A 27,473-nucleotide genomic window follows, 5' to 3' on the forward strand; every position below is an offset into this window, starting at 1 on the left:
TATGTATTCAACGAGTCGATGATGCCTTGGAACGAGTCAGTGCTAGAGTCAGGCATTTCAAATACTATGTCACGTACCGTAGGGCCCAATGAATGCAGCAGGATGGCTCTTAGGCGACGTTCCTCCCTCACTCCAGAGGCGTCGATGTAGATCTGTAGTTATTTTAGCCATCTGGCCCATCTGGGAGCCAGGCTGTTCGTGTCAGACATGTCGAAGTGTGGCACGGCTTGCAATTGAAGTGATTCAGACGTGCCTTCCTCTTTGTTGCTGGTAGGCCTAGGGGTGGAGCTGGTCTGGGGGCTTTGGGTGCCGCTGTCTGTGGTACCTTCCGACATGGTTGCAGCCATGTGTGGGTGGCCGTGTCGCAATGTTTTCTGGGTAGGCCTCTCCTTGGAGATCAGCGCAGCCTGTGTCGTCTATGGGAAGTGGTGTCTCTGGCAGCGTTTGCGTAACAATGAGTGTTTTCTCCGTGGCTGTGAAGTCCTTGAAGTTCACCTTGCAGTGGTTGCGGATGCGGCCCTCGCACCTCGCTGTGGCACGGTCTAGTGGGTTTGGCTGAGCGTGATAACTCAGTTGAAGATCCCACCTTCGTCGCCATTGTTGTATTCCGACGGGAGTCGGATGCAGCAATAAATCAATATAACAGATCAAATGACGCAGATACAATAATACACTGGAGCCGGTCAAGTAGCTTCTTACCTCTTTAATCATCGGTGCGAAACTGGCGCCGGAGGCGGTGACCCCGCCTCTTCCTGCCTACCGTGGGGCGCGGCCCACAACAAAAGAACAACAATAGAAATGGGACTTGGCTCCCATTCAAACAGGGTCATTAACATGGATGAGGACACAACAAACTGGAACTCCTGGCCAGCATTGTGACGCATTGCCCAGGCAACACAATGCGTTGCTCAATCTGCTGGAACTTCACAAAAACAAAGAAGTGCAGGCAGCAAGCAGAGTGCAGGAAGAAAGAAAGACTGATAGAATTTTAGGAACTCCAAAATATCACTTGTTAAGGAAACAAAGAAGGAAAGATAGCAGTCAATATTGTTTGAAAGCACAGTTTATAAAACATACAGCGACTGATAGCATTTCCTAAACCCAACAATTAAGAAAAGCACAGCTTATTAAGGAAACAAGAAAGGTGTGAAAAAATTTAGCTAATTTAAAAAAGAAATCCAACCATGTCTACTGCAGCGATACATCCCTCACACCAGGTCGTTGAAGGGACTATATTGGTGGGGCATGAGGTTTGTCTCCTTGTTCTTCGGAATGGAGTTTCAGAGATTTGGATTGGAGTTTCAGAGTTTGGAGTGGAGGTGACCAGAGTGTTGTTGGTTTCATACTTTGGTTGAATTACCCTGTGTATTTTCCCTTGCACTTCTTTCTGTACTTTTATCTTGGTTTCTGTTGAGGAGGGAGATGTGTTGTGTCTTGTTTCCCTGCTTTGGTCCTGCATGAATTCTTGCCTGAGAGAATGCCCGATGGAATGTTATTCCCATGGAATGTTGTGGTGTGAGTGCCTCTGTAAGCTCCATGAAGGTCAGTTGGAGTTAAACAGCCCGTGAGAATGAAGGCTGGTGGATGTCTCCTGTGTACCTTCCTACTTACTTACCCTTAGACTTACCTGATGTATATTCCTTGTCACAGGAACTTAGAAAAGAAGTTCACTTACCATACATGAGTATCAGACCTTTCATTGGCTGTGAAGAAAATCGAGGAACATTTTGAGCCATAGAAAAATATGAACTTCGAAAGACACACATTTTTCCAGAGGACACAAGAGCTGTCGAAATCAGTAGAAGAGTATGTGGCCTGGCTGAGAACACTGAGCCACACTTGTGACTTTGGTGCTTTAACAAATTCACTGATTCGAGATCAACTGGTGAGGTTCACCAACAATCCCAGGGTGCAAGAAAAATTACTAGCAAGGGACATGATCCTGGAACAGGCTGTGGAACTGACCTGGGGCATTGAGCAGACGAAGCAGTATATGAAAGAAATGAAAATAGAAAAAAGTTGTCAGGAAGTGTGTGCAGTGATCCTAAGAAGACCCTATGGGACAGGGAAGGAGTGGATAGGACACAAGTGCTTCAGATATGACAACCCAATACATTCAGAAACTAGTGTATTCTACCCGGCGAGGAATGCAAAGTGCATCAAGTGGAGACACAAGGGTCATTTTGCGCGCATGTGCAAGGAGAGCAACATCAATGCTGTGGAGTACAAGCAAAATCATTGTGAACAAGGGAGCACTCCATCTCTCCAAAGTGGGGAAATCAAGCCTCGGCGCATATTTGAAATATCAGCAGTGTCTGGGGGAATGGAAGGTCTTGTGAACGTTTTTCATATTGATGGTTCAAAGATATCAATGAAGGTAGACAGAGCCTCTACATGGATTATTGTATCGGAGGACACCTTCACTGGAACTTTATCAAGAGATTTACAGGAATTGACACCGCCTCACGTCTAGCCATGTGGCTACGGTGAGAGTGAAACAGAACTGTTAGGGAAGTTTTGAGGGCTTGTTGGCTATAAAGGTAGGGAATGTGTGGCGAACATTTTAGTGGCAAAGAAGGGATAATCTTTTCTGGGATGGAGGTGCAAAGAAACCTAGGGGTTCGTATTCAGGCAAACGCACCTATTCCAGTGACGATAGCGGAAGTGGATGATAAATGGGCCTGAGAATTTACAAAAGTACTTACAGAGAATTTGGGGAAGTTAAAGGACTTTGAACACTGTATCAAGATTAAAGCAACATGTGGCTAGTTCCCCACAATATGAAGAAACAACTACACGAGGAGCTGGATGGACTCTGACAGAGAGGAGTGATAGATCCGGTACATGGCACAGAATGGCTATCTCCAGTGGTCCTAGTAGCAAAGAGCAATGGGAATATCTGTTTATGTGTTGACTTGAGAGAACTTAAAAAGAACATTTTAGTGGAGTCATATCAAAAGTGTTGGCTGTGTTGGGAGATTCAAGTTGGTTCACGGTCATGAATCTGTTAGCAACTTATCACCAAGAACCCTTGTCTCAACAATGTCAAGATGTCACAGCATTTATTACGCTGGAGGGAACTTTCAACTACCTTAGGATGCCTTTTGGCTTGGTATCGGCTGCAGCTGTCTTTCAGTGTGTGATGGGAAAGGTGCTAGAGGGTGTCAGTAATATGATTGTGTTCCAGGATGACATCCTTATTTTTGCTAATTGTATGGAGCATCATGATAAGGTATTAAGGAGTGTATTGGAGAAATGATTTGAGGCTGGCTTAACAGTACAGAGCAGTAAGCGTAAGATTGGAGTGCGTGCGGTAGAGTATTTAGGGTAAAAAATGTTGTCTTGAGGGATTTCTCCCAAAAAGTAAACGTAAGGCCCCAGCACCACAGGATAAGGATCAGTTGAGGTCATTCATAGGAATGGCAGAGTTCGATCACAAGTTTGTCATAAATTTTGTTTTTATTTCGACACTGTTGAGAGTGTCTAAAGAGTCATCTTCCTATGGTCAGATGAGTGTATGGAAGCATTTCGAGGAGATAAAGAAAAGGATTTCTAATGCACCTTCTTTAGGGGGGTTTGTTAGTGGATAGATGATAATGTTGACTGTAGATTCTATCCTGTTGGGTCTGAGGGCATCTTTGTCACAATTAGACTGTGGGAAGGAGCAGCATGTGTTAGCATTTGCATCTAGACAATCTAGACCATTAAGGGGTGCAGAACAAAAATATTCAGTAGCAGAGAGGGAAGTGTTTTGGGCTGTCATGCACTTCACATTTTTCTTGTGGAACCAATGATTCACAGTGAAGACGGACCACAGACCTTGGTGCAGATGTTGGCTGGTAGTAGCTGGTTCAAAGGATCACCCAGAATTTCAAAATGGGTATTAAGATTGAAAAATCATGATTTCCACATGAGTTATGTGCCTGGCAAGGATAATGTGGTGTCAGATTGTCTTTCTCGCCTCCCAGTGGATTGTGATAGTGAAGTTGTGGGGAAGGAACAAGAAAAAGAAATTATTGCTGCCAGTATTGAGCAGAGTGCTTTGAATGAAGAGGCATGGAGGGTAGCAGAGAGAGATGAGGCAGTACTTAACAAGGTGAAGGAGTGGATGGTGGAAGGTTGGCCTTGTAGGAATGAAGTAGTCCTCAGGGAGGCTCAGGAGGGGGCATAAGGTAGTTTTCCCAGATAATATATCTGCAAAAAAAATAGAAATTGCTCCTCAAGGGCATTGTGGAATGAACAGTACTACAAGGATGCTGAGACAGAGTTACTGGTGGATAGCAGTAATGGATAGCAGAATAGATAGGAAAATAAGAGAGTGTGATGTTTATTTAGCGAGTGACAAGAGCAAAGTAGGCCGGGAGACGCTACTTCATCCTGTGCGAGTACCAGAGGAGCCGTGGCAAAAGGTGCAAGTGGACTTAATGGGTCGAACTCAAGGTCTGGGTGAGGATCTCAAATTCATTGTGGTTTCGGTGGATAATCACTTGAAGTGGATAGGGTGGAAGGTACTAAGGGAGGCACCCACAATAGAATTGGTGACATTTTTTGAAGAGGTTTTCTTTCGTGAGGGGTTTCCCATGGAAATTGTAACAGATAATGGTGTGCAGTTCTGGTCATCGCTCTGCTGGTCAAAGCTCCGCTGGTCATAGCTCCGCTGGTCATAGCTCCGCTGGTCATAGGTACGCTTGTCATAGCTCCGCTGGTCATAGCTTCGCTGGTCATAGCCCTGCTTGTCATAGCTTCACTGATCATAGCTCCGCTGGCCATAGCTCCACTGTTCACAGCCCTGCTCATCATAGCTTCGCTGGTCATAGCTCTGCTGGTCATAGCCCTGCTCATCATAGCTTCGCTGGTCATAGCTCCACTGGTCACAGCTCTGCTGGTCATAGCTCCGCTGGTCTAGCTCCACTGGTCATAGCTCCACTGGTCATAGCTCTGCTGATCATAGCTCCACTGGTCATAGCTCTGCTGGTCATAGCTCTGCTCATCATAGCTCCGCTCATCATAGCTCTGCTGGTCATAGCTCCACTGGTCATAGCTCTGCTGGTCATAGCTCTGCTGGTCATAGCTCCGCTGGTCATAGCTCCGCTGGTCATAGCTCCGCTCATCATAGCTCTGCTGGTCATTGCTCCGCTGGTCATAGCTCTGCTAGTTATAGCTCCATTGGTAGGTAGAGACAGACTTCGGTAGACCCCCCCCATGGTATACAATGTTGCTGTTAACATGGCTGACTAAAAAAGAAACCAGGAATTGGGCACCATTGCTAGATGGAGGCAACTAGACCTTGTTTCCTTCTACATCCCCAGAAATGTCATGTTGGACAGCTCTAAATCCAAGAGATAGACCAGTGGCAGCACCACGCTGCATGGCGTATCACTGTGAAAGACAAATGCAGAGTGCAGATCGTAAATCTAATGCTGAAGAGAGAGAACTGGGCCTCTATATGCAGCAGCTGAGCCCAGTGTAGCTTGGAAAAACTCTGTGTTGAATTACAGAAGTATACACTTTCCGTCAGGATGGAGAAAAGATACTTGACACACTGAAGCAGAAGTTACTTACACACTAGCTTCCTGCTGCCTTAGCAGGTTTATTCGTAACCTCGATTACACTCTCAAAAGTGTATTCATGTTACCAATTAAAGCAGCTTTAAATGAATGATGATAAGAAAGTGGGAATATTAATTGTATTAAGAATTAATTTCTGTATTGGCATCTCTTGAAGACTGTAGGAGTGACCTTCAGAGACCGGGCTTAGCTGTCTCCTCATTGAAATTAATTGTACTAACTAGTAGGGGTAAAATCCTTCTTAGAGAAAACATAGAATCTTGTGCCGGTTTTTATTTATTATTTGTTTATTTGTATGGCGCCGACTGCTCGCAAGAATCGGGGCGCATACGTAGAGACAAGAACAGATGAGAAATGACGAACAAATGACGGGACAAGTCAGAATATGGTGGTATTAGTCAATGTCAATGTTTCAAAAACATATATACGTTGATAAAGGAGAAAGGTAACATAATTTTGGGTTTGCTTGTACTGCCCCTTCCTCAGTTCACCAGGCAGTGCTGCTATTAAAGATTAGCCAAACTAATCTTATTCAAGATTCGAGTCCAGTGTTTGATTTCTGCTGCATTGCAGAGTCTTCGGCAGGGTGTTGGGACACCACAACACTGCTGTTTCTTTGCGCCGTCCTAGCTTGCCCCCATTGCAGTTCTTTCGCTGGACTTGTTCTGGATGCTGGCTGACCCTCGTTGCCCTCTGAGCTGGATCAATTGGTTGGGTTCTTTTGTCTTCCACAAGTCTTCCTTGCCGTTGTTTCACTGCTGGCTGCTCCATTGGTGCGAATACCGCTTTGCCTCCTTTTTTCCTCGGGTCCCTTGGGATCAGTTATTCCTCACACCTGTGACTTTATGGGTTCAGCACTATGAATCTAACCTAAGCCTTACTTTGGTGGCCTTCTGGACTTTGCTGTTAAACTACTAGCCACTTCTTTCTCCCTAGGGGCTGTGTTTACTATATGGTGCATTTGTATGATTCTTGTTACTATGTACTGGAGGTAAAAGGCAAATATGACTTCACATGTAGGGCATTTCGGGTCCTAATCATGACTTAATAAATTCATGCTAATTGTTGTCTAGTATTTCCTTTTCTTCTGACTCGTAACCTATATGTATAGAGCCTACTGCCAGGTTCAGGGCTTACATTTAAGTGTAAGAAGCAGGATGGGTCTTCACTTACCATTAGAATTCAGGTGTGACTTCAGAATCACGGGGAGATAATGTTTCTGGGTGACATGGCTATTCATGGGACTTTGGAATCTACAAAGGCATCTACTTGCACTCAGGCGTAGTCTCTGTTAGGGAGAATTCTCCAGAATGGCTAATTTCCCTTATCTACTGAGTCCCTCAGCAGCTTTGCTGGCTTTCTAGGATTTATTTTTTTCACCTGGTAAGAGTGTGAGCCTTTTTTCACACTGTTACATGTGTTTTGCTGTGTGTGTTTAACATTTTTGTGTTCATAGAGTGTGGAGCCTCACCTACTCCACAGGCATCATCTTTTTACTGTGTGTCAAACAGCACCTTCAGTGCAGTGACACAGGGTTGTCTTTTAGACTTCCTCAACTCAGACTCCATTTTCTGGGACTGACTACTGTCTCCCAGAACCTGTAAATTTGCCATTGACTTTATTAGTCTTTAAATCCATAGACCCAGTACAAACCATCTTACATGGAGTATTGGAAAGGGTTGATACATATCCCTTTTTGTCTGTTTCTCTTGGAGCATTGTTTTGCTCCCTTTTCATCAAGACTTGGCTGGTGGCAGTGGTAACTACCCTATTTTTCCTACCGCGGTTATCTTAAAACACTTGATATTGTTTTCTACTATCTTGGTAGATTCGCACTTAAACCCGCTAGACCATATAAATTTTTATACGGTTCCGGCTGGGTTTATTCACCATTTCTTTTTGAAAATGTCTTTCTCGTGTTTTTCTCTGCACGCCAAAACAGGTTTGCTTCCTTTGGTCACTGTCTCTTCGCGGGCTTCTACACAGAAGCCCTGCTTAGACGCCTGAAAGTCTGGGTAGGCAGGATATGAGGGAGGGGTTTTAGGACCCCTGCCATGGGTTCCCTTGGTAACCCAAGTCGAAATCCTGTTTGTTTGGCTAGGTGCCTGTCCCGCCAGGACAGCCACCCTGCTGTGTGATTGACAGCCAGGCTGTGTAAATGGGGGAAAACTGGATAAAAAGCAGGTCTCTGGGTCTGGAAAGGCAGAGTCGTCACTGGAACGAAATAACGGATGAGGAGCTGAAGGAAGAGGACCCCTACCACGACTGAACCGCTGGTGAAACCCTGCTGCAGGTCCGATTCCTCAAACTCCAATGACAGAGAAGATACTCCCGGAATCTTCTTCCCCTGAGCTGGTGGGACCAACCTGTTCACCCAAACTGCAAGCCAGGACTCCCTCCTCTGGTCGAATTCGCTGTACAGAGCTACAGTGGGCCGGATTGCCAGGAAGGTCGGGCCCTGCTTGTGGTTTAAGGAGCACACCTTTTATTTGTTGCTTTGCTCTGCTGCTGGTCTCTTCCCTAGGCAGTTCAGGACCCTACAGTCTTCCTACTTCATGTCAGTCTGACAGTCGGTTCAGGAACCGTGAGCCTGCAGGATCTGCCAGGAACGTATGCCTCAGCTACAGCTTTTTCTCCATTTAAAGGTACTGTACAAATCCGGTTGTTTGTTTCGTCCAGCCACGTTGAAGGTGTGTTAAACCTTTCGGCAATCGAGGGCTTGTCCTTCCCTACTCTTTCAACTAACTTTTTTGCCGACCAACTTCGTCCAGAACTCTTGGCAAAGACTTAACCGCAAACTACCCTGAACTGTGTGATCTTGAGCAAAAGACTTTTGTCCTATTGTCTTTGACCCTAAGCCGATTTGATTTGATTCCATCACTGCAGTTCCTCTTTCTAGATTACCCTGCTTACTTACCTATTGGTGCTGCTCAAATTCTGCTTAACTTTGTCTTTCCCTTTGTCTTTCCCTCCCTTTTTAATTACTAGAGTGCCATTTTGCCTCACTTCATTTTTTCTGGAAACTATTGGGAGTGGTGTGGTGTATTAAGAGTGTGATTTTTTTAACTGCTTTACTTTAGTGAAATGTTATACAACTGATGTGTAAATAAATATATATTCTTTTACTCAGAAACCTTGAGTCAGTGTTTATTTGACCCATAGTCAATGCTGTCCTTTGTGTAACTATTGGTACTGCTCACTTTATTCATGAGATAAGTCTGGCTGCTCAGCCATCGCTACCACTTTACTGTGTAGTACAGGCTTGTACCAAAGGTGAATTTGTACTGTCACTTGTAGTCTTAATTGTGTGTGGTGTTCCCAAAGGGTACTGCATATAATTCTGCCTAACAGGCTCCCACAAATTCAACTAAGGCAGACACATGCAAAGTTAACGATAAACAGTCATGAGAGGGGGGATGCCGGGGAGAACTTGCGACCAATGGAGGGTAGTTGCCTTCACTCCCAAGCTCTTGATCTGAACTGGATAATCACATGCAGAGTGTCCATTGAACCCTCGGTACATGAAAATAGGTTCACCAGAATCTCCTGGTCCTTCCTTCTTGGCATTACAGGCCCGTGGTTTTCCAAATTCCATGAGGTCAGATGTGTGTTCTTCGGTGATTAGAGTTTTTATCTGGGGCTTGGCAGGTCTTTTTGATTGACTGGCACGCACCCGTTTGTGTTGGGTAATTGGTCTTGAATGCGCTGGTCAGTATGGCTTATGACCTCGATAAGATCCTAAACTGTTTGTGGATCCAGACGGAAGTGGATTACTGCCTCCTGCTTTTCATCTCATGGTCCCTGTTTGGTGACGGGAACTGGGATGCCTCAGCCCAATATACTTTTGGGACTGATTTCTGAAAATGAATAACGCAGAAAACCAAGCCTCTTGAAGTGGCTTTGAGCATTTGGCCTATGATCAGAGTCACTGTAGTGTCCATGTGTGATGATACAAGGGGCGCAAAGGGCACAGGGGACAAAGGGGGCACAGATGTGGCGTTGAGCATCGGGTGGGCAAGGTTTAAATGTGCCTCAGGAATAACAAGGACTGGCACATGTAACGTGGTGAAACTGCACACACCTTACCAGGCTGGAAGTAACTGTCCACAAGTCCATAAAACTTTGAGATCCACAGCTGTACATCCAGCCAGATCGGTGATGCTTAGTACATTATTGCAAGTAGACACTATGCATTTGCAGTTTGCTTATAGATTGCTAGCCACTTTACATGTTTGCCATTTGCAAATAGAATGACACTTGCATATATTTCGAGTGCCATGTAGTGTTTTAGAGACACCGTATATTTGACATGTAAAGATGATGTTTTGTGACATGCTATGCATTCATTAATAGCGCTTAGGCTGTGAGAGAAACTTATGTTTGCACTAGAGCAGAACGAATTAGGCCTGGAATGACACACACACAGTGCATATTTGAAATGACATGAAAAGCCATTTAGATTGTATGCTTTGTAGAGACTCATGAAGTGACTGTCATGTATGTATGTATGTATGTTGAGTCACTTAGAATGAGTTTGCATTATAGTGCCTGGATTTGCGGTAAACGCTAGAAAGCATTAGGCTGGCATCTGAATCCATTCTGATGGAGCAGAAGTTGTCTGTGCCACTGGGCTCAGCGCGAAGAATTGTTATGAATTACACTGAGAAGGAATTTGTTTGACACACAGATAACATGAACCTTGTCCAAGAAGGAAGCTTATCAGCTTGAGCTCTGAGTGTCGCGGAAACAACACGAGGGTTGGGGCCATGAAGGGAGAGATATGGAGTGGGTAGAGAGATAGGAGGGAAGCCTTCTCAGCAAAGGGAGTTGCTTTGAAAAGGGGCACAGAGAGAGCATTTCATTGGCCAACAGTGGAGTGAATGCTAAATAGAGGGAATTAGATGGTGTTTTTCGCACCAGACAGAGAAGGCCAAGCAAAGAGATATGAAGTTCTATGTCACGCTGACAGCACACGAAGTGACAGGACAAGAAAGTACACGCAAACACTTGCAGGCGCAGCCTGAATATAGAATGCTGAGACAGAAAGAGACATTCTTAGAATGTAACCATAGGGATGTGTGCGTCATATGAAGAGTATAACCAGAAGGGGAGAGGGGACAGTCTAGAGAGTTGTGGCTAGTTTGAGACAGATGCTGAGAGTCTGATGGAGGATGCAACTAGAAACTGATGGAGTTTGTTCGAGCTAGCTGCTGATGGAGTTTGGATGGAGAATGCAATCCTGCGAATGAGAGAAAGCCGAATCCGATGGCTATGAGAGAGAGCTTGGCAGAACTTGGCAGAAGCAGTCGTGTGACCAGATCTTGAGGGCCTGCTATGGCTGACTGACTGATTGCAGAGAGTAGCGGGAAGAGAGCCAGAGACAGAGAGATGCACAAGCAGATGGGAAGTATGGATCATTGCTAGACAAACTGATTGATTACATTTAGTGGGGTAACTTTGCTGATGGGTTGGAGAGGACATGACATCTGAAGGGGAGGTGCCCATGCCAAATGAGTGGGGACAGAATGGTGTGCCATGGAGATTGGGGGGACGGGCATCCCTGCCCCCCCCCCAAGAATGATATCCATGGATAGAATATGACATCATCTAGTTGTTGGTCAGACACTCACACAAAGAGCTTTGACGTGGAGATCAGACAGGGATTGTCTTAAAGAGAGTGGGTGTGACCCATGGTGTGGATTGGTGTGGATTGAAGAGAGGTTTGATTCCGTATGAAGGAGAGGATTGTTGGATGTTTGACGCTTGCAAAATAGGCTTGTATTTTTAGACTGCATTAGAAACGCACGCCTGCATTAGACTGTATTAGAATGAAAGGCTTGCATTACAGGCTTGCATTAGGAACCTGAGAGGCTTCTAGTTATGGCATTTGCACCAGAAGTATAAAAGGTGCAAATTCGATCTTGGCTAGATTTTTAGTATTGCTTGAATTATGTTTTGGTGTGCCCAAATAAATGTATTCCATTGTTATAATTGAATCGATTCATGTGTTGTTCTTTGTGTCTTGTTATTTGTGTCCATAGGAGTAAGATAGGAGTATGTTGGTATTGTGTTGGTATTATTTGTTCTGTACAATATGGGTATGTTCCTAGGAGTAACACAGTGCACAAGGGGCCTCAGACATGGAGATTGGGGGGGGGTTATAGGCGCCATATACACCTTCCCTAGGGGATTGTCTGAAATCGGAGCAAGCTTGCTCGGGGGGGGGGGTGAGATGATGATATGGCTATATTTTTACAGACTGACAAAGCATGTGGCTGCAGCTCCCATTTGTGGCGCCCTTAAAACACAGAGAAAAAAGGATAAGTGTCTGTTTCTTAACAGTTTTCCCAGGCTCCTTGATCCAGCGAGTTGAAGGTATTGAGGCCCCAGGCCCCAGAAGGCCCTGTGGACAATGCAGAAGGTTTTGAACTTAATCCTCACAGCCACTGTGAGCCAGTGCAGAGATTTCAGTCCTGGAGAGCTGCGATCCTTGGGCTGGAGGCCATGGACAAGTCTCGCAGTCTTGTTCTGGATGATACTAGATACATTTAAACCATTCGCATCCATATCGTTTGAAATCTTTGAACATGATGACAAGAGAAGCGAGAAAGACATTTAAACAATCATTCTAATATACTTTGTAAACACAAAGGTTTCTTCTTATTCCTGAACAATAACCATTCCAGGTTTTCATTCACTCCCCCTTTTGCACTGGAATGAATCCCTTGGCTATCCTTAACTTTGAGCCCGCTCCTGTGCCGGTTGAGGGGCCCAGGTATCCCCTCGAAGCTCGCCGATATGGACTCAGGTCTTGCTGCCCTCCACCTTCACAGCAGTTGAAGTTGCGAAAAACATGGGATGGGGGCCATGGAAGTAGGCATTGGGATAGGCTTTGGATTGTCACAGACCAATGGTGTGTGGGGAGCAGTGGTGCAAACATTGCCCTCCAGGGTCACAGAATCTGTTATTTAAATGCATACATTGCCACTGGGGGGTATGGACATGCAGCCTGGACTCCCCTCCCTCTCCCTCACTGGCGAGGGCCATGTGTGGGAGGCACGGTTCCAGCATTGCTGCAATCAAGACAAAGGCCTTGCTCCTTTTGCACAGAATGTGTGCAGGTTTTGCAGCCTTCGGTTCCTTTGTGGCCGGCTAGATTCTGGAGGATGTTGTCTTTTTCAATTACTTTTTTTAAAACATTTTGGAGCTCTGGCCCTCGGGCCAACAGCCCATCCAGCCTGGGAGGCAATTGCCCCTTTGCCATCCTTGCCAGTCCGTCCCTGTGAGCACCCAAGAGACACCTGACTTGGGCTTACAGATATAGTGATGGACAGCATTTTTTCTTTGGTGGCTGAAGCTGACCAGTTTTGCCATGACAGTGGCAAGGAACCTGTGCAGTCCTTTTCGTCCTTGCATTCTGGCACATGTAGTTTCACATCCATGTACAGACATCAGACATCACGCCTTCAGTGGACAGGTGGGACACGTTCACAGAGACTCCATCCACTGGCAGCAGAAGGTTACAGGATGGTTGTGTAGTTTGTTCAGTCTGAGAAACAGATTTGTATGTCATTTGAATTGCCTTAGTTGTATTGCTGTAGCTGTTCCTGAGACGAGCAGTGCAATGCAGGCATTGTTGAGTTACAGGTCAGTGGGATTAAGCATGTGTGCCAATCAGCACGAGCAGGCGCTGCTGGGTCTAATTGTGGTGGTCGCAAAACACAGATTGTGCTCGTGTCGTGTGCATGATGGCAACCTACATGTAGACATGTGCAATGATTTATTTTGCTGGTTCCAGTTTTTATTACTAGGAGGTTTGCGATGAGCTGGCGTGAGAAGGGGCCACCCTGCCCCCATACAGGGCTGTGTCAGGAGCACTTATAGAGAATGGCCTCACCTCAGCACCTGCCTTCCTGGCTCCTCTGCTCTGGCACTGGTGGCCAGCTGTGTGTTCAGCACACCCCTACATTCCGAAATGTGTTCATTGTTTGACACATGAGGCAACCCTGCCACGCCCACGCCACGTGCAACTCAAATGCACACTCCTTCTGGAGATGGCGGATTCTGGGCTGCAAACATGGCATTCCCTCTGGTGTGCCCCCTCCAGCTGGCCCCTGGCCACTCTCTGCGCTATATATAGTGCTCACCGCCAGGCATCCCACCCTGACCTTCACCTGGGACTGGGAGGGACTCCTTCACGCGCACGAAATGAAGGCTCTCTCTGTCCCCCTCCTAGCTGCTGCCCTGCTGATTGGGATAGGTAAGACATGGATGGGGCGGGTTGGCAGTGCCCGGGCGAGGGGGACTGGACGCCAGATACAGGAGGGCGTTTGACCTTCTTCATGGGACTGTGGGCTGCCAGTGAGATAGTCGGACATACCATTTACCAGTAACTAAACAGACTCTTCCCAACACTAGCGCCAAGTTCCTCTTGATAAAATACTTATGTGGCACGCCCCTCTGCACTATTGAATATGTCTTTGTTGTATTTATATACAGCGAGCGACAATGCTCTTTTGATCACAAAAGAACGTACAGTAGACAGGCTATCAGATGCGATGGGGAGCGGCCCCCTTCTTCCAATGGGATGAGTCCCAGTGACCTTCTAGCCCGGTTGTGGAGAGGAGTAAATCCAACAGTCACCAAGGGCAATAAATGGGTGAACATACATACATTCAGAAGTACCAACATTGGACATTTTTAAGTTCAGGTAGGCGGTTCTGCCAGCTGTGCTCAGGATGTCACCATGATGGTTCATGGGTGAAGTGCTAGGGTGGCGGACAAGGAAGAGGGAAAAGTGTTAGCTATCGGGCATATGAGAGGTAGGTTAAGAGGGTAACTCAGAGGCGAGGAGGTAGGCTTTTAGTTTGGTTTTGCATAAATCAGAATGGACTGTTTCTTTGACGTCTGGGGATAGATAATTCCATGCAAGTGGGGCAAGAAGAAAGAGCGGAAGTGAGAGGAAGCACAGGGAGGGCGAGGTGCCACAACGGTCGTCGAAGAGGCAGACCAGAGATTTCGAGAAGGCTTGTAGAGTTGGATAGAGGAGGATAGATAGGATGCTGCCTTACTGTGGATTGATTTATGAACCAGGAGAATTTCAATTTGGCCTTGTTTTGAATTGTCAGCCACCCATCCTGGAGACCGGACGAGGAGGTAGGTGTGAAGTGAGGGAGTTCAAAGAAATTCCTGGTAACGAAATGAATGGTCTTGTCGATGGGACAGAAATAATAGTTGGGGAGACCCAAGAGGATGCTGGCACAGTAGTTTAGAGAAGACAAGAGTAGTTAAGAGATGCTTGGCGGCGTTGAAAGGAAGGAGGTGCTTAATTTTCCTAATATTTAGGAGGTTCAGACGAGCTGCTGTTCCAGTTTTAGAGATGAAAAGTCGGGAAGGTGTGAGAAGGGTCATAGATGACCCTAATAGAGAGTTTCACATTTGCGCATAGTCTAGAAAACAAATTCTTGAAAACCTTTCCAAATTGAAAATATATATTTAAAAAAATGTCGAACAATTATTGTGGTCTAGCACACATCACAAAAGAGAGTGGTGAATGGGCCACTGTTGAGGTACACCGGTGCTCTGGATAGAAATGTGGGCCCTTTTGGATGCAGCGAGTAAACATCAAGGAACGCGGGAGGAGCTGGGGTGTTCACCAGTAATGGAGGATCCAGCAGCTCTCTCTCTACCTTGGGGGCAGGAGTGTATCCTGTCCGCAGGACTCACGACAGCTCAGGATAGGTCTGGGGTCAGAGTGTTGTTCGATTCTTGGACCCGACACTGTAACCCTGGTGTGTGTTTTATACGTCAGGAGTTTAACGAGTCTGAATTCAAACATATTTATTGAATACGGCCCCCTTTGGTCAACCAATGCTCTTTTAACTCAATGTTTCTTTCAGGACTAAGTGATCATCCACAAAAGAGTATTAGATGGCTTTGTATACACAAAATACTTTTCAGCTTCACCAAACTCTCCAATACAGGGTGAATTTATTTTATAGTTCACTCAACTCCTGACATGTTCTTGTATTTGAACACTCTACCTACATGTGCGGCTCGCTACTGCTCATGTGTCCCTCCCTCCACCTCCACACCGTGTTGTTTGCAGTTGAATAGGAGGGCCTGCCTAGATCAGGAGCCTCAAAACCCTCTATAAAACCCACTAGGGTCTCTTTGCAATGTCGGGTGGGGGTGCGTGCAGCGATGACCCTAACACTGAGGAGGGGTCTCCCTTGAGGAAGCCACCTCGTGATGATCAGATCCCTTGCAAGATAGACATGTAGAAAAGGCAGCCTCAGGGGGAACATTCCACTGGTCACAGCCCTGAACTTTGCCCCCCCCCCCATTTGCTCTGCAAACAGTAGCGACATCTCCCTCAAGCAGTATGTTTGAATTCTAAGCCATTGAGGATCGACAGTGCAAGGCATAAAAGTGAACCCTTACATAACATCAAACAGCTGCTCATATTATAATCAATCTATTCTAATTGTAGCCAATTATGGGGCGTTTTAGGCGATAACAGTTCACAGTAAAACATAATATTGAAAAAGAGGTTCAAACTCTTCTCCCATGACTCTTCCCTTCTTCAAGTTGAGTATGTAACCGCATACACTATCAATGCCTTGGGGACGAATCGTGCACACGTGTGCACTCCACACAGTACATCACTGTGCATTCTGCATTTAGTGTTTACACTGCAGAAAAGAAGATAACTTTGCAAATAGGAATGTATGTGAAATGAACATGTGGTGGAACTTGAAGAGGGAGTTCCAGACAGCAAAACAGAATGTGAACGAGAGCAGGCACTGAACTGTTGCAGCTGTGCAACAGGAGAAATATACCAATCATAGAGTGCATTCGAACACCACATCTGCGGAAGGTTGCTGACTTCTGGAGTCCTACAGCACATCCCAGCACCGCACAGGAAGAAGGTTGCTGAATTCTGGAATCCTACAGCACATCCCAGCACTGCACAGGAAGAAGGTTGCTGATTTATGAAATCCTGCAGCACATCCAAACACCACACAGGAAGAAGGTTGCTGAATTCTGGAATCCTACAGCACATCCAGGCACTGCACAGGAAGAAGGTTGCTGACTTCTGGAGTCCTACAGCACACCCAAACACCGCACAGGAAGAAGGTTGCTGGCTTCTGGAATCCTACAGCACATCCCAGCACCGCACAGGAAGAAGGTTGCTGACTTCTGTAATTCTACAGAACATCCCAGCACCGCACAGGAAAAAGGTTGCTGACTTTTGGAATACTACAGCACAACCCAGCACCGCACAGGAATAAGGTTGCTGACTTCTGGAATCCTACAACACATCCCAGCACTGCACAGGCAGAAGGTTGCTGCTTTCTGAAATCCTACAGCACACCCAAACGCCGCACAGGAAAAAGGTTGCTGATTTCTGAAATCCTACAGCACACCCAAACACCGCACAGGAAGAAGGTTGCTGACTTCTGGAATCCTACAGCACATCCCAGCACTGCACAGGAAGAAGGTTGCTGATTTCTGAAATCCTACAGCACACCCAAACACCGCACAGGAAGAAGGTTGCTGACTTCTGGAATCCTACAGCACATCCCAGCACCGCACAGGAAGAAGGTTGCTGACTTCTGTAATTCTACAGCACATCCCATCACCGCACAGGAAGAAGGTTGCTGACTTCTGGAATACTACAGCACATCCCAGCACTGCACAGGAAGAAGGTTGCTGATTTCCGAAATCCTGCAGCACACCCAAACACTTCACAGGAAGAAGGTTGCTGACTTCTGGAATCCTACAGCACATCCCAGCACTGCACAGGAAGAAGGTTGCAGATTTCTGAAATCCTACAGCACACTCAAACACCACACAGGAAGAAGGTTGCTGACTTCTGGAATCCTACAGCACATCCCAGCACTGCACAGGAGGAAGGTTGCTGATTTCTGAAATCCTACAGCACACCCAAACACTGCACAGGAAGAAGGTTGCTGACTTCTGGAATCCTACAGCACATCCCAGCACCGCACAGGAAGAAGGTTGCTGGTTTCTGAAATCCTACAGCACACCCAAACGCCGCACAGGAAGAAGGTTGCTGACTTCTGGAATACTACAGCACATCCCAGCACCGCACAGGAAGAAGGTTGCTGACTTCTGGAATCCTACAGCACATCCCAGCACTGCACAGGCAGAAGGTTGCTGATTTCTGAAATCCTACAGCACACCCAAGCACTACACAGGAAGAAGGTTGCTGACTTCTGGAATCCTACAGCACATCCCAGCAGTGCACAGGAAGAAGGTTGCTGATTTCTGAAATCCTACAGCACACTCAAACACCACACAGGAAGAAGGTTGCTGACTTCTGGAATCCTACAGCACATCCCAGCACTGCACAGGAAGAAGGTTGCTGATTTCTGAAATCCTACAGCACACCCAAACACCGCCCAGGAAGAAGTTTGATGACTTCTGGAATCCTACAGCACATCCCAGCACCACACAGGAAGAAGGTTGCTGACTTCTGGAATCCTACCGCACATCCCAGCACATCCCAGCACCGCACAGGAAGAATGTTACTGACTTCTGAAATACTACAGCACATCCCAGCACTGCACAGGAAGAAGGTTGCTGATTTCTGAAATCCTACAGCACACCCAAACACCGCACAGGAAGAAGGTTGAAGACTTCTGGAATCCTACAGCACATCCCAGCACCACGCAGGAAGAAGGTTGCTGACTTCTGGAATTCTACAGCACATCCCAGCCCCACACAGGAAGAAGGTTGCTGACTTCTGGAATACTATAGCACAAACCAGCACCACACAGGAAGAAGATTGCTGACTTCTAGAATCCTACAGCACATTCCAGCACCGCACAGGAAGAAGGTTGCTGACTTCTGGAATCCTACCGCACACGCAAACACTGCACAGGAAGAAGGTTGATGACTTCTGGAATCCTACTGCACATCCCAGCACAGGAAGAAGGTTGCTGACTTCTGGAATCCTACCACACATCCCAGCACATCCCAGCACCGCACAGGAAGAAGGTTGCTGACTTCTGGAATACTACAGCACATCCCACCACCGCACAGGAAGAAGGTTTCTGACTTCTGGAATACTACAGCACATCCCAGCATTGCACAGAAGGAATGTTGCTGATTTCTGAAATCCTACAGCACACCCAAACACCTCACAGGAAGAAGGTTGATGACTTCTGGAATCCTTCAGCACATTCCAGCACCGCACAGGAAGAAGGTTGCTGATTTCTGAAATCCCACAGCACACCCAAACACCACACAGGAAGAAGGTTGCTGACTTCTGGAATCCTACAGCACATCCCAGCACCACACAGGAATAAGGTTGCTGACTTCTGGAATACTACAGCACATCCCAGCAATGCACAGTAAGAAAGTTGCTGACTTTTGGAATACTACAGCACAACCCAGCACCGCCCAGGAAGAAGGTTGCTGACTTCTGGAATCCCACAGCACATTCCAGCACCACACAGGAAGAAGGTTGCTGACTTCTGGAATCCTATAGCACATCCCAGCACCACACAGGAATAAGGTTGCTGACTTCTGGAATACTACAGCACATCCCAGCACCGCACAGTAAGAAAGTTGCTGACTTTTGGAATACTACAGCACAACCCAGCACCGCCCAGGAAGAAGGTTGCTGACTTCTGGAATCCTCCAGCACATCCCAACACTACACAGGAAGAAGGTTGCTGATTTCTGGAATCCTATTGCACATTCCAACATCACACGTGAGGAAGGCTGCTGACTTCTGAAATCCTAGTGCAAATCTCAGCAGTACACAGGAAGATGGTTGCTGACTTCTGGAATGTTTGAGCACAATGCAACACTACACAGGAAGATGGTTGCTGACCTCTGGACTTCTAGAGTGCATTCCAATACCACACAGGAAGAAGGTTGCTGACTTCTGGAATACTAGAGTGCATCCCAACACCACACAGAAGGAAGGATGATGACTTCTGGCATCCTACAACACATCCCAACACCCCACAGGAGGAAGATTGCTGACCTCTGGAATCCTAGAGAGCATTCCAACACCACACAGGAGGAAGGTTGATGACTTATGGAATACTACAGCAAATCCCAACACCACACAGGAGGAACATTGATGACTTCTGGAATACTCAAGAGCATTCCAACACCACACAGTAGGGAGGTTTATGACTTCTGGAATACTAGAGAACCTTCCAAACCACACAGGAGGAAGGTTGAGGACTTCTGGAATCCTAGAGAGCATTCGACATCACACAGGAGGAAGGTTTCTGACTTCTGGAATCGTATTGAACATTCCAACATCATACAGGGAAAAGGTTGATGACTTTGGAAACCTAGAACGCATTCTAACTCCGCACCGGCAGAAGGTTGCTGACTTCTGGAATCCTACAGTACATCCCAACACCACACAGGAAGAAGGTTGATGACTTTTGGAAACCTAGAGCGCAGCCAACACCACACCGTGGAAGGTTGATGAGTTCTGGAATCCTACAGTACATCCCAACACCACACCGTGGAAGGTTGATGAGTTCTGGAATCCTATTGCACATTTCACCATCACACATGAGGAAGGTTGATGCCTTTTGGAAACCTGAAGCACATTCGAACACTGCATCTGTGGAAGTTTGCTGACTTCTGGAACCCTATAGAGCATCCCAAGACCACACAGGTAGAAGGTTGCTGACTTCTGGAACCCCAGAGAGCATCCCAACACCACACAGGTAGAAGGTTGCTGACTTCTGGAAAGCTAGAGCGTATTCCAACTCCACACTGGAGGAAGGTTGCTGACTTCTGAAATCCTAGAGCATATTCCAACACCATACCGGAAGTAGGTGGTTGACTCCTGAAATCCTAGAGCACATTGGCTTGGAAACTGGAGTGAATCTGGTGGTGCATAGGCCATGCCTGAGGTGCTCATGGACATCTCATTGATGTGCTGGGCATCTCCTGGGATGCTTCAGTATCAGGCTTTGTGAATCCAGTAGAGGGTAGCAGGAGCATGTTTGAGATGCTCAGGGACATTTCATTGATGCACCCGGCATCCTCCGATATGCTCCAGTTTCAGGCTTTGTAGAGGGTAGCAGGAGCATGTCTGTGATGCTAATGAACATCTAATTGATGTGTTGGGCATCTCCAGAGATGCTGCAGTATCAAGCTTTGTGAATCCAGTAGAGGGTAGCAGGAGCATGCCTGAGATACTCATGGACATCACATGGATGCACTGGTCATCTCCACATATGCTACAGGATCAGGCTTTGTGAATCCAGTAGAGGGTAGCAGGAGCATGCCTGAGATGTTCATGGACATCACATGGATGCACTGCTCATCTCCACATATGCTACAGGATCAGGCTTTGTGAATCCAGTAGAGGGTAGCAGGAGCATGCCTGAGATGCTCAAGGACATCTCATGGTCAGGCTTTGTGAATCCAGTAGAGGGTAGCAGGAGCATGCCTGAGATGCTCATGGACATCACATGGATGCACTGGTCATCTCCACATATGCTACAGGATCAGGCTTTGTGAATCCAGTAGAGGGTAGCAGGAGCATGCCTGAGATGCTCATGGACATCACATTGATGCGCTGGGCATCTCCACATATGCTACAGGATCAGGATTTGTGAATCCAGTAGAGGGTAGCAGGAGCATGCCTGAGATGCTCATGGACATCACATTGATGCGCTGGGCATCTCCACATATGCTACAGGATCAGGCTTTGTGAATCCAGTAGAGGGTAGCAGGAGCATGCCTGAGATGCTCAAGGACATCTCATGGATGCACTGGTCATCTCCACATATGCTACAGGATCAGGCTTTGTGAATCCAGTAGAGGGTAGCAGGAGCATGCCTGAGATGCCAAGGACATCTCATGGATGCACTGGTCATCTCCACATATGCTACAGGATCAGGCTTTGTGAATCCAGTAGAGGGTAGCAGGAGCATGCCTGAGATGCTCAAGGACATCTCATGGATGCACTGGTCATCTCCACATATGCTACAGGATCAGGCTTTGTGAATCCAGTAGAGGGTAGCAGGAGCATGCCTGAGATGCTCATGGACATCACATGGATGAACTGGTCATCTCCACATATGCTACAGGATCAGGCTTTGTGAATCCAGTAGAGGGTAGCAGGAGCATGCCTGAGATGCTCATGGACATCACATGGATGCACTGGTCATCTCCACATATGCTACAGGATCAGGCTTTGTGAATCCAGTAGAGGGTAGCAGGAGCATGCCTGAGATGCTCATGGACATCACATTGATGCGCTGGGCATCTCCACATATGCTACAGGATCAGGCTTTGTGAATCCAGTAGAGGGTAGCAGGAGCATGCCTGAGATGCTCATGGACATCACATTGATGCACTGGGCATCTCCACATATGCTACAGGATCAGGCTTTGTGAATCCAGTAGAGGGTAGCAGGAGCATGCCTGAGATGCTCAAGGACATCTCATGGATGCACTGGTCATCTCCACATATGCTACAGGATCAGGCTTTGTGAATCCAGTAGAGGGTAGCAGGAGCATGCCTGAGATGCTCATGGACATCTCATGGATGCACTGGTCATCTCCACATATGCTACAGGATCAGGCTTTGTGAATCCAGTAGAGGGTAGCAGGAGCATGCCTGAGATGCTCAAGGACATCTCATGGATGCACTGGTCATCTCCACATATGCTACAGGATCAGGCTTTGTGAATCCAGTCGAGGGTAGCAGGAGCATTCCTGAGATGCTCATGGACATCACATGGATGAACTGGTCATCTCCACATATGTTACAGGATCAGGCTTTGTGAATCCAGTAGAGGGTAGCAGGAGCATGCCTGAGATGCTCATGGACATCACATTGATGCGCTGGGCATCTCCACATATGCTACAGGATCAGGCTTTGTGAATCCAGTAGAGGGTAGCAGGAGCATGCCTGAGATGCTCATGGACATCACATTGATGCGCTGGGCATCTCCACATATGCTACAGGATCAGGCTTTGTGAATCCAGTAGAGGGTAGCAGGAGCATGCCTGAGATACTCATGGACATCACATGGATGCACTGGGCATCTCCACATATGCTACAGGATCAGGCTTTGTGAATCCAGTAGAGGGTAGCAGGAGCATGCCTGAGATGCTCAAGGACATCTCATTGATGCACTGGGCATCTCCTGGGATGCTTCAGTATCAGGCTTTGTGAATCCAGTAGAGGGTAGCAGGAGCATTTCTGAGATGCTCAGGGACATTTCATTGATGCACCTGGCATCCTCCAATATGCTCCAGTTTCAGGCTTTGTAGAGGGTAGCAGGAGCATGTCTGTGATGCTCATGAACATCTAATTGATGCGTTGGGCATCTCCAGAGATGCTGCAGTATCAAGCTTTGTGAATCCAGTAGAGGGTAACAATAGCATGTCTAAGATTCTCATGGACATCACATGGATGCACTGCTCATCTCCACATATGCTACAGGATCAGGCTTTGTGAATCCAGTAGAGGGTAGCAGGAGCATGCCTGAGATACTCATGGACATCACATGGATGCACTGGACATCTCCACGTATGCTACAGGATCAGGCTTTGTGAATCCAGTAGAGGGTAGCAGGAGCATGCCTGAGATACTCATGGACATCACATGGATGCACTGGGCATCTCCACATATGCTACAGGATCAGGCTTTGTGAATCCAGTAGAGGGTAGCAGGAGCATGCCTGAGATGCTCATGGACATCACATGGATGCACTGGGCATCTCCACATATGCTACAGGATCAGGCTTTGTGAATCCACTAGAGGGTAGCAGGAGCATGCCTGAGATGCTCATGGACATCTCATTGATGCACTGGGCATCTCCACATATGCTACAGGATCAGGCTTTGTGAATCCAGTAGAGGGTAGCAGGAGCATGCCTGAGATGCTCATGGACATCACATGGATGAACTGGTCATCTCCACATATAATACAGGATCAGGCTTTGTGGATCCAGTAGAGGGTAGCAGGAGCATGCCTGAGATGCTCATGGACATCACATGGATGAACTGGTCATCTCCACATATGCTACAGGATCAGGCTTTGTGAATCCAGTAGAGGGTAGCAGGAGCATGCCTGAAATGCTCATGGACATCACATGGATGCACTGGTCATCTCCACATATGCTACAGGATCAGGCTTTGTGAATCCAGTAGAGGGTAGCAGGAGCATGCCTGAGATGCTCATGGACATCACATTGATGCGCTGGGCATCTCCACATATGCTACAGGATCAGGCTTTGTGAATCCAGTAGAGGGTAGCAGGAGCATGCCTGAGATGCTCATGGACATCACATTGATGCGCTGGGCATCTCCACATATGCTACAGGATCAGGCTTTGTAAATCCAGTAGAGGGTAGCAGGAGCATGCCTGAGATGCTCATGGACATCACATTGATGCGCTGGGCATCTCCACATATGCTACAGGATCAGGCTTTTTGAATCCAGTAGAGGGTAGCAGGAGCATGCCTGAGATGCTCAAGGACATCTCATGGATGCACTGGTCATCTCCACATATGCTACATGATCAGGCTTTGTGAATCCAGTAGAGGGTAGCAGGAGCATGCCTGAGATGCTCATGGACATCTCATGGATGCACTTGTCATCTCCACATATGCTACAGGATCAGGCTTTGTGAATCCAGTAGAGGGTAGCAGGAGCATGCCTGAGATGCTCAAGGACATCTCATGGATGCACTGGTCATCTCCACATATGCTACAGGATCAGGCTTTGTGAATCCAGTAGAGGGTAGCAGGAGCATGCCTGAGATGCTCATGGACATCACATGGATGAACTGGTCATCTCCACATATGCTACAGGATCAGGCTTTGTGAATCCAGTAGAGGGTAGCAGGAGCATGCCTGAGATGCTCATGGACATCACATGGATGCACTGGTCATCTCCACATATGCTACAGGATCAGGCTTTGTGAATCCAGTAGAGGGTAGCAGGAGCATGCCTGAGATGCTCATGGACATCACATTGATGCGCTGGGCATCTCCACATATGCTACAGGATCAGGCTTTGTGAATCCAGTAGAGGGTAGCAGGAGCATGCCTGAGATGCTCATGGACATCACATTGATGCGCTGGACATCTCCACATATGCTACAGGATCAGGCTTTGTGAATCCAGTAGAGGGTAGCAGGAGCATGCCTGAGATGCTCATGGACATCACATGGATGTACTGGGCATCTCCACATATGCTACAGGATCAGGCTTTGTGAATCCAGTAGAGGGTAGCAGGAGCATGCCTGAGATGCTCAAGCACATCTCATTGATGCACTGGGCATCTCCTGGGATGCTTCAGTATCAGGCTTTGTGAATCCAGTAGAGGGTAGCAGGAGCATTTCTGAGATGCTCAGGGACATTTCATTGATGCACCTGGCATCCTCCGATATGCTCCAGTTTCAGGCTTTGTAGAGGGAAGCAGGAGCATGTCTGTGATGCTCATGAACATCTAATTGATGCGTTGGGCATCTCCAGAGATGCTGCAGTATCAAGCTTTGTGAATCCAGTAAAGGGTAACAATAGCATGTCTAAGATGCTCATGGACATCACATGGATGAACTGGTCATCTCCACATATGCTACAGGATCAGGCTTTGTGAATCCAGTAGAGGGTAGCAGGAGCATGCCTGAGATGCTCATGGACATCACATGGATGCGCTGGTCATCTCCACATATGCTACAGGATCAGGCTTTGTGAATCCAGTAGAGGGTAGCAGGAGCATGCCTGAGATGCTCATGGACATCACATTGATGCGCTGGGCATCTCCACATATGCTACAGGATCAGGCTTTGTAAATCCAGTAGAGGGTAGCAGGAGCATGCCTGAGATGCTCATGGACATCACATTGGCCCTCATTACGACCCTTGCGGAAATCGACTGACCGGAGCGCCACAGCGTAAATAGCGTTTCCGCCATTGCACGAAGGAGCAAAGTGCGGCCTATTCCGACTCATCGGGCACGAGCACCACGGCATGGCGGAAGTGCTAAGTCCGCGATGGCGGAAAAGACCCCAAAACGGCCCACACCGCCGCCGTACGGGGCCCCAGGTGCAATACCGCCACCCCTCCTAGCGGTCACCGCAGTGTGCGCCTACCGGAAAGTACGGTGGCCGGAAATATACGGAAACGGAAGTTAAAACACGGGCCCGGAACGGGAAACATCCCGGCGTACACCTATAAATACACTAAAACCACACAACCACTAAAAACACTACCCTGAGACACACCCCACCCCGTCAACCACCCTAGCGAAACCAAGAAAAATGGGAAAAGCAGCGAAGAAAGCGTGCGACCGCAAGCGGCAGGTCCACTTCTCCCGTGAGGAACTCACCGTGCTAACAGAGACCCTCCAGGAGAATGCTGCCGTGGTCTTCTCCACGCAAATGACCAGGACGGCACTTGCAAACAAGAAGGCCATATGGGCTCTGGTGGCACAGCGGGTAAGTGCGGTGGGGACCGCACCCCGCACCCCACAGCAATGCCGCAAGCGATGGGACGACCTGCGGATACGCGTCCGCAGCATACTCTCTGCCAACCGCAACATTGCCACAGCCACCGGGGGAGGTCCTGAATCACCCATCAAGTTGACCCCCTGGGAAGAAATCTGTGCCTCCACCATCGGAATGGAGAGCATAGAGGGAGTCGGAGGGATGGAGAAAGGAGTGCAGACATCCGAAGATTCAGGTAGGTGGGCCAGACATAACAAGCCACACAGTCCATCCATGTGAAGTACCATGCGTCCACATAGTGCAACAGAAACACATGTCCAGGAGAACGTCCACACACATCGGCCTGATAGCGCACGTTAAAACCCACAATAAATACATAAATAATTAAAAACCCCTAATACACGCACTACATGTGCAGCAGGCACACCCTAACTGCAGGCTGCCAAACAACTGCACCCTCACTCCACACACAAATTAAAGCACCTCCAAGGCCCCGACCCAAATCACCCTCAGGTACCACCCCAAAGCATGTGATACAATGCCATTCCAATTCCCACAGACCCATCAATAACCCTCGCCCTCCTTTACTCCACCACAGGGTCCGATCCAAACGACGAGCTACAGGACACCCCTACCAGCACACCTGCAAAGAGGGCCAAGACCAACGGCCAGAGACCCTCCACCTCAGCTGCACGCATCAAGACACGGCAGCAGCACAAATCAGGTGGCAGCACAGAGGAGGGAACATCAACAGGCACCCCAGCAGCCAGCATGCCCACAACACCACCACCACAGGTCCCCCCAATGGATGCCACAGAAGGCACTGCCTCTGGTGGCAGCAGCACCATAGGTGACACCCCATTGATGGCAGCATGCTCCGACACAGAAGACGGGGATGTCGAGGTCAGATCCATCCATGACCTGTCCCAATCCCCCTGTCTGTCCCATCCCGTACAACATGAGGATACCACGCAGGGGCAGCCACAAGACGACGACTGGCCATCCCCCCCAAGCCCTGTGGCAAGGCAACATGAGGACAACAGCCCCTCTGTGACACCCCCGCAAATGGGCATGGCCCAGCAGAGGCAACAGTCCCTCGACAAGTTAATCGTCCAACAGCAGCAAATGGCCACACTCCTCAAGGACCATGCCGATGAATGTGGGGGCACCAAGGCAGACATAGAAACATCAACAGAGACACTTAGGGCAGAAATGGAGAGATGTACAGAGACGCTAAGGGCACAAATTGAGAGTAGCACCGAGAGCCTGAGAGTCCAAATGGAGAGTAGCACCGAGAGCCTGAGAGTCCAAATGGAGAGAAGCACCGAGAGCCTGAGGGGGCAACTGCATGCGACGTCCAAAGACGTATGTGCCGAACTTGCCGCAGTGCGCCGTGTGCTCACTGAGCTCTCGCAAACCCTTAGGGACA

The 27,473-nt window shown here is 47.8% G+C and overlaps 1 long non-coding RNA gene across 1 annotated transcript in view; it reads left to right on the plus strand.

Annotated features, from left to right (window-relative positions):
• Positions 1–13,716: 13,716 nt before the first annotated feature.
• The window catches only part of LOC138551124 (uncharacterized), a 133,907-nt gene continuing 120,150 nt past the window's right edge, over positions 13,717–27,473 (plus strand). Inside the window, exon 1 of the long non-coding RNA XR_011294862.1 lies at positions 13,717–13,827. This is a non-coding gene — a long non-coding RNA (uncharacterized lncRNA). The remainder of the gene's footprint in view (positions 13,828–27,473) is intronic.

The sequence above is a fragment of the Ambystoma mexicanum genome, chromosome 1q (genome assembly GCF_040938575.1).
Source record: "Ambystoma mexicanum isolate Mex_15411 chromosome 1q, UKY_AmexF1_1, whole genome shotgun sequence".
Lineage (NCBI taxonomy): Eukaryota > Metazoa > Chordata > Amphibia > Caudata > Ambystomatidae > Ambystoma > Ambystoma mexicanum.